Genomic DNA, 8,474 nt, shown 5'->3' with positions numbered 1-8,474 from the left:
GAGAAACTTGCACAACATCTTTTGTCCTACCAGCCGGTGGCAGCCGGGCCTCAAGGGAAACTACTGGATATTAAGGTACTCCTTTTAATAGAGTACCGGAGCAAAGCATTAACACTCCGTGAACACATGTGATCCTCACATCGCTACCAGTCCCTCCGGTTGTCCCGATTTCTGTCACTTCGGGGCCATCGGTTCCGGACAGCGACATGTGTATACAACTTGCAGGTAAGATCAATAAACAATGAATATCATGATGAAACAATAACATGTTCAGATCTGAGATCATGGCACTCGGGCCCTAGTGACAAGCATTAAGCATAACAAGTTGCAACAATATCATCAAAGTACCAATTACGGACACTAGGCACTATGCCCTAACAATCTAATGCTATTACATGACCAATCTCATCCAATCCCTACCATCCCCTTCGGCCTACAGCGGGGGAATTACTCACACATTGTTGCGGTCAGAAACCCACCGGCGAGCAACGACGGGCAACACAGGAGAGCCGGGAGCAACTTAGGGCTGCGGCTGGCCCTGGTCCCTCCGAGCGACGGCCCGCAAAGACTCCGGCACGCACGTCCGATGCTGGTGCAAGGGCGTGCCACCTGACCTATACCTGGTCAGGAAGGTGATGGAGATGCCTCGCTTAGTTTCCTGCATGGCATACACGTAAACATTAAATACGAGCCTCGATCGGCTCTCAGGTTGTCCTGTGAATCGGCTCAAAGAGCCGATCCACCCATGGTTCGCACGAAGTGTACGAATATATGGTGGTCCTGCTTGATCAAGATAAAGCTAAAACGATCTACGACGATTTAGGGTTTTCACCGCATAATCGGAACGTCCTACTCGTGATTGAGCCTCGCGGCCGCGCACGGTGATCGTAAGCCGATCCTAGACAGGGCCTAAAAACCAACACGAGGTTGATCCCCGGAACATCCTGTCTAGGACTAGCAAACTACACCCTACGCGCCGCTGGATCCTTCAACCCTTTGTAAGGCCTAACTATGCAGATATTAAACTAATCCTTGAAGAACAAGGAGCAACCATAACGGATCGGATCTACTAAATAATGATCAAGCGGGGTGCCGCCCCTACGCCTAAGATAGGCGTAAGGGCGGCTAGATGTCTAAGGGTTGCACGACGATAGCATATGATACGAAGAACAATGCTAACCCTAACACATCTAAGATAACTACGTTGCTCGCCATCAAAAAGGCTTCGATCGAGCAACGCATGAACAACGAATAAACTTGTACTGCCTAGATCGCAAGATGCGATCTAGGCAGCATGATGCTTACCCGGAAGAAACCCTCGAGACAAGGGAGTTGGCGATGCGCCTAGATTGGTTTGTGGTGAACGTGATTGTTGTTTATTTCATAAACCCTAGATACATATTTATAGTCCGTAGACTTTCTAACGTGGGAACAATCCCAACCGTGCACGAGCCAAACTCTAACTAATCCGACACGTATCCTACTATATTACAGATACACGGGCCAACTAGCCCAAACTTTGTATATAAGGCCGATTCACGTATATTCTTCCATGTATATTCTTCAAGCCCATCTTGATCGCGGCCCACCTCTGACTCGGTCAAATTCTGGTGATAACACATGCCCCCCTGGTTTTGGAATTGATAATTCCAAAATCACTCTGCTTTTCTTCGTCGGGTCATGTCGTGGCAGAACCGTCGCAGTATCCTTCATCATGATGCCTTGCCTTCTCAACTTCTCCACGTGACCTGGCAGTTTTTTTTTGTTAAGCATCACTTCCTCGGAAACTGCTGTGGCATTGAATTTCCACTATATCCCCTTTTATTTAACCGCTCCAAACAGTTCGCTTCCGCATCCCCTTCGCATTAGCACTCCAAAAGCCCTCCTGCGCCACCATGTCTTCTTCCTCCTCTGCTTCATCGGATCTTTCCACCCAGTCCTCCTCTTCCCGTGAGCCGACGCCGGAGCAGAACCCGGAGGAGGCCCACGCGGCCAACATCCGCCGCGCCATCGAAGCCGGGGAGGAGTCTAGTCACGACTTCTCCGTCTGGTCTGAGGACGACAAGTCCTCGACTGACGGGGAAAGTGACCTCCGCTTCCTCGCCGACGGGGAAACGGAGGAGGAGAGCGATGACGATCGCTTCTCCTGCGACGACTTCACCTCCCCCGAGGAGGAAGAGGAGGAGAAGGAGGAGGAGGAGGAGGATGACACTTCCTCCGACGAACCGCCGGCCAAGCGCTTCTGCCCCTGGCCAGGGAACCTCAGCGACTTCGACAGCGACGACGACGACGCTGACGAGGAGGACGAGGACAACGAAGGCCCGGCCGGCGGCCGCTGGAGCAGCGACGACGAGCCCGCCGGGAGCAGCGCCGACAGCGGCGATGACGGCGACGACGAGGGCAGCGACGGCCCATAGATAGGACCCCTAGCATAGGATCGGTAGTAGTAGATGGGGCAATGTATCCCCTAGTACTTCCTTTTGAGAGCAATCAACTCTTTATGTAAGAAATCCTGCTTATCAATGAAGAACTTCCCCCAATTTGATTTTGCCGATTTCCCTTGAGCTGATTTAGCCGATTTCCCCTCATACTGATTTTGCCGATTTGTCCCCTTAGCCAATGCTTAATGAGCCGATAGCAACGCATCGGTCCTTTACAATCCATCCTTCAATTCTTCAACTGATGACTTTGAGATCTGGTGGATAATGTGGAGTCTTCAAAAGAGCCCTTAGATTCCTCCCACCAGGTCCAGTGATCCTCTTCTGCAAGAATTCACTATTTTTGAAGAAGGTTGGGACGCAGGATCAGCCGATGGCACCCCGATCGGCTTCTAAAACAGAGCATCTACCAGGCCAGCTGCCCCCCGAGCCTCAATCAAGGCGAGAATATCGGTAAGGATGCACAGATCAGACAAAGGGCCTTGAACTCAGGCAATTGAGACAATCATCATGCAGAGCGTAACTGAGAAAGTGGCCAACTTAGCCAGACCGACGGTAGATGCACCAGAGCCGATCACCTTTCTTCCTCTGAAAGCCGATATTGTAGATGAAGTACCAATGGCTTAACGAGCAAAGGGCTGCCTTGTATGCCAAAACTGACGCCTCTGACAGTACTGCTGAACCGGCGCAAAGGGTTGGAAGTCCTCGAAGAGAAGGTTCAGGCACCAAAATCGGCTCATTGTTCATTCCCTCGAGGAAGCAGAAGGACTCACAGCTGAGCTGAACACGCAGCCGGTAGATCTTGTGTAATTGTACTAGAGTCGATGGCTGTGCATCGGCTTTGTTTCTTAGCTCTAAAGTCGATGTCCGTGCATCGGCTGTAAAAAAATTTTTACTGGCCGATTTTCTATCGGCCCCCAATTTTTCACCGCACATGTATCGCACATGTTCATCTGATTAGGTGCCCCCCGAGCCGAATCTACCAGGTAACTGCGGATATCGGCTCTGTAGTTAGCCAAGGCACTGTATTTGAACGTCGGCTCAGTTAAGACTAATGTTGACTCTCATCAGCCGACGTAAAACCGCTGCCCATTAGATCGATGTTGAACACAAGCAGAACATGTGGTGAGGATAATTTTGGCCGATTGCTGGAATCAGCCTCCTTATTGATCGAAGCGCTAGGTTTTGCAATGTCCCTCCATATATCTTTGGGGCTGATCCCAAGGATCGGCCTCGCCACGTTTGTCCATAGGTTGGTTCTTGCTACACGGTCAGGCCGGTGGATAGGACCAGCCTAACCCCGTTCTTCGTCACGTCGATGCGCTCGCAGTCGTCCAAATTGATACCTGAGAGTGGCTCTTGGCCTGCTGTTTCCCAAGCGTTCATGCCAGCCGTTGAAATCTCGGCTGAGTCATCGGCCTGGACGACCTCTACCTCATCTCCATCCCACTGTATTACGCATTGGTGCATCGTGGAGGGAATGCAACAGTTGGCGTGGATCCAATCTCTTCCTAGCAGAACAGCATAGGTGCTCTTGCTATCGACGATGAAGAACGTCGTAGGGATGGTTTTCCTTCATACGGTCAGATCCACGTTCAGAACACCTTGTGCGTCAGACGCTTGGCCGTTGAAATCGCTCAATGTCACGTTGGTCTTGATCAGATCCGAGCTAGAGCGTCCCAACCGACGTAGCATAGAGTATGGCATAATGTTGATCGTCGCTCCGTGTCCACCAAGATCTTGGCCGACAGGCCTCCCATCGATATAACCTCGCAAGTACAGTGGCCTTCGTATGTCTGTAGCTTCTTTCTCGTGGCTTCTCAAAGATAACCGGCCGTGGGCCGCAGTCAAGTTGTGCTACAGGTGCCTCGTCTAATCCTGGAGCGCTAAACTCCGTCGGAAGGATAAACACCATGTTTGTGCCAGCCGATGTCTCATCATCGGCTTTCTTTTGCTTGGGCGCCACTCCATTTTTTGTGGTCGACCCTCTTCATCCAGGGTTCGCTGGATCTTCGCGGCCAGATCAGGCCGCGCCTTCCTTAGTGTGTGCAGGTATAACCTTTCGGCTTCCTCCAAGCCGCGCAGTCGCTGAACCCTATGCTTTTGGGAACGGCTGAGTCCATCAGGGCACCACCTTGGCCGGTGGTACCTGTCTTCTTCTTCTTCTTCTTCATCGTCTTCCAAATCCTCGAGATCTTCCACCCGAGGGGACTCAGCGTGCTTGCTTCGAGGTGGGAGAGGCCCTAGACGTTTGAACACGGACACGTTAGCTGCATCCTTCCTCTTCTGTCTACATTCTGGGCAGTTGCCGATTGTAGGCAATCGGCTCATTCCTGAATCCCAGCAGTGTCTGAAGAAGGGGCAGTCCCAGTGCCTATCCTCGTCGTCTTGCTTCCTCGATTCTTCCTTGGCACGGCGCTCGTACTCCTCCTCATCGTGATCATGCCGACGATATCTCCTGGCGTCCCTAGCCAGACGATCTCTTTCATCATCGTCGTTGGGTCGTCGGCGTTGGTCATATTGACTCACATACTTGTTGAGGAGGTGATCAGAGAGAGGTCGCTGATATCTTATGTTCTTCACTTCTCCCTCTGTGATATAGCGCTTGCCATCGTGCCGGAGCCGATCGCGTGGAACGGCTTCCTCTGTGTCCTTGCTACGAGAGCAGCTGCCCTCGTCTCCGTCCTTACCAGAGTGGTGTCCAAGTCCTACCATATTGATGTTAAACGAGAAACTTGGCTGGCACCCTCCAGGGCAAGTGAACTCCACCATGTTAACGGCGGGGAAGGGGTGGGTGTCGACCTTCATGGCATACTGGTTGAAAATTAGACGTCCTTGTTCTATCGCCATTTGGATCTGCTGACGCCACACCCTGCAGTCATTGGTGGTATGGGAGAACGAGTTATGCCATTTGCAGTATGGCTTTCCGTTCAGCTCCTGTACCGTGGGGATTTTGAGGCCTTCGGGTAACTTCAACTGTTTCTCCTTGAGTAAGAGGTCGAAGATTTGCTCAGTTTTAGTCACGTCAAAATCGAACCCTCTGGGCGGACCTGGTGGCTTAACCCATTTGCAGGACACGGGGGTTGCCCCCCGAGTCCATTCAGCCACTGCTACTTCTTGATCTCCCGCAGAGCCTTCGTCTTCATCTGCCTCAACCAGGACTACCGCACGCTTGAATTTGTCCTGGTACAGGTCCGGGTGGCGCTGTTCATATAACGACAGTTTCTGAACCATGTGCGCCAGTGAAGGGTAGTCTGCTTGGGAGGCCATATCCTTCATTGGTGATGCAAGGCCAACCACTGCCAACTCGACTGCTTCCTTTTCAGTCACACGAGCCGAATAACATCGGTTCCTAAGATTTCTGAAGCGCTGGACGTATTCTGCCATAGTTTCCCCGCGCTTCTGACGTATTTGTGCTAGATCGGCAAGGCCAGACTCGGAAGCCTCTGAGTGATACTGCATGTGGAACTGTTCTTCCAACTGCTTCCAAGTCCGGATCGAGTCCGGTGGCAACGAAGTGTACCACCCGAAGGCCGATCCTGTGAGGGACTGTGCGAAGAACCTCACGCGTAGTGGATCCGATGCTGAGACCGTTCCTAGCTGTGCCAAATATCGGCTCACATGCTCGATGGAGCTGGAACCATCCGATCCACTAAATTTGGAGAAATCAGGGAGCCGATATTTGGGTGGTAGCGGGATCAACTCGTACTCGTTGGGGTACGGCTTGGAATAGCCGATTGTCCTCCTTTTCGGTACCATGCCGAACTGGTCTCTCAGTATAGTACTGATTTGATCCGCGGTGCTGGCTGCAGGAGTCGAACTCTGAAGATTCGCCGGAGTGGCATACTTAGCCAGCCATGCTTGCTTTTCCAGCTCTGAGCCAACTGCAGGAGCTGAGCTCTGGAGGTTTGTCGGAGTGGCATACTTAGCTAGCCACGTCTGCTTCTCAAGATCCGTTCCCGAAGTTCCTCCTGTTGTTCCAGAAGTCCCTGCTGTTGCGGCCTGGTTTGTGAGCGCCCAGTTACCGCAGTCTGGCACGTATGTGCACGTGTACCCGTGAGGGATCTCCTTAGGCGCCTCGTGCAAGAACTGGTAGTCACTAGGGTCACCACCGATCTTGTAGACGACGAATGCCGGTGAATTCGGCACTTCTGGTGCTGCCAACGCGAATGGCAGCGGTGGATTCGGGATCGGAGTGGCATCTCTCCTTGGTATGTCCCGAGAGCTGGTCCCGACGGAGAGTACCGGTGCCTCATGATTTCCTGGATCACCCGAAGCGCAACACGCTCCAAAGTGGTCACCAGGTTCTCCGTGGGGCGGGGTCGCGCATGAGCTCCCATGTCGGTAATCTCCTGACGCAGGGCCCTGGTGCGTGCTGCGGACGGGGCGGACCGGTCCACTCCATCGAGCGCGCCTTCAGTGAGAACCCTTTCCACCCGATGCCATGTGAGCGGGTTCTCGTGAAAGGAGCCGATGAGGTCGGCTTCGAGGATCGCTTTGACCTCGTCATACTTCTTCTTGAGCTCCTCGGCCGATCCTCGTACGTGATCGGGTGCCATCCGCCATCTCAGATGTAGATGGCGATGTGGTTGATGTCGAAGATTGTCCCACCGGGCGTGCTGTAATGTGTTGCGGTCGAAACCCACCGGCGAGCAACGACGGGCAACACAGAGAGCCGGGAGCAACTTAGGGCTGCGGCTGGCCCTGGTCCCTCCGAGCGACGGCCCGCAAAGACTCCGGCACGCACGTCCGATGCCGGTGCAGGCGTGCCACCTGACCTATACCTGGTCGTGAAGGTGATGGAGATGCCTCGCTTAGTTTCCTGCATGGCATACACGTAAACATTAAATACGAGCCTCGATCGGCTCTCAGGTTGTCCTGTGAATCGGCTCAAAGAGCCGATCCACCCATGGTTCGCACGAGGTGTACGAATATATGGTGGTCCTGCTTGATCAAGATAAAGCTAAAACGATCTACGACGATTTAGGGTTTTCACCGCATAATCGGAACGTCCTACTCGTGATTGAGCCTCGCGGCCGCGCACGGTGATCGTAAGCCGATCCTAGACAGGTCCTAAAAACCAACACGAGGTTGATCCCCGGAACATCCTGTCTAGGACTAGCAAACTACACCCTACGCGCCGCTGGATCCTTCGACCCTTTGTAAGGCCTAACTATGCAGATATTAAACTAATCCTTGAAGAACAAGGAGCAACCATAATGGATCGGATCTACTAAATAATGATCAAGCGGGGTGCCGCCCCTACGCCTAAGATAGGCGTAAGGGCGGCTAGATGTCTAAGGGTTGCACGACGATAGCATATGATACGAAGAACAATGCTAACCCTAACACATCTAAGATAACTACGTTACTCGCCATCAAAAAGGCTTCAGTACGAGCAACGCATGAACAACGAATAAACTTGTACTGCCTAGATCGCAAGATGCGATCTAGGCAGCATGATGCTTACCCGGAAGAAACCCTCGAGACAAGGGAGTTGGCGATGCGCCTAGATTGGTTTGTGGTGAACGTGATTGTTGTTTATTTCATAAACCCTAGATACATATTTATAGTCCGTAGACTTTCTAACGTGGGAACAATCCCAACCGTGCACGAGCCAAACTCTAACTAATCCGACACGTATCCTACTATATTACAGATTCACGGGCCAACTAGCCCAAACTTTGCATATAAGGCCGATTCACGTATATTCTTCCATGTATATTCTTCAAGCCCATCTCGATCGCGGCCCACCTCTGACTCGGTCAAATTCTGGTGATAACACACATGGATGGGGGAAACATGGCTGGTTGATGGAGAGGCGTTGGCGGTGATGATGGCGATGATCTCCTCCAATTCCCCGTCCCGGCGGAGTGCCAGAACGGAGACTTCTGGCTCCCGCGACGGAGTTTCGCGATGTGGCGGCGTTCTGGAGGCTTTCTGGCGACTTCGACTTCTCCCCGTGCATTTTTTGGTCGAAGGCATTATATAGTCCGAAGGAGGGCGTCGGAGGCCGGCCAAGGGGGCCACACCATA

This window comes from Lolium perenne, chromosome 1 (assembly GCF_019359855.2).
Source record: "Lolium perenne isolate Kyuss_39 chromosome 1, Kyuss_2.0, whole genome shotgun sequence".
In the NCBI taxonomy this organism is placed as follows: Eukaryota; Viridiplantae; Streptophyta; class Magnoliopsida; order Poales; family Poaceae; genus Lolium; species Lolium perenne.
Note: the sequence above shows the minus strand (reverse complement) of the source record.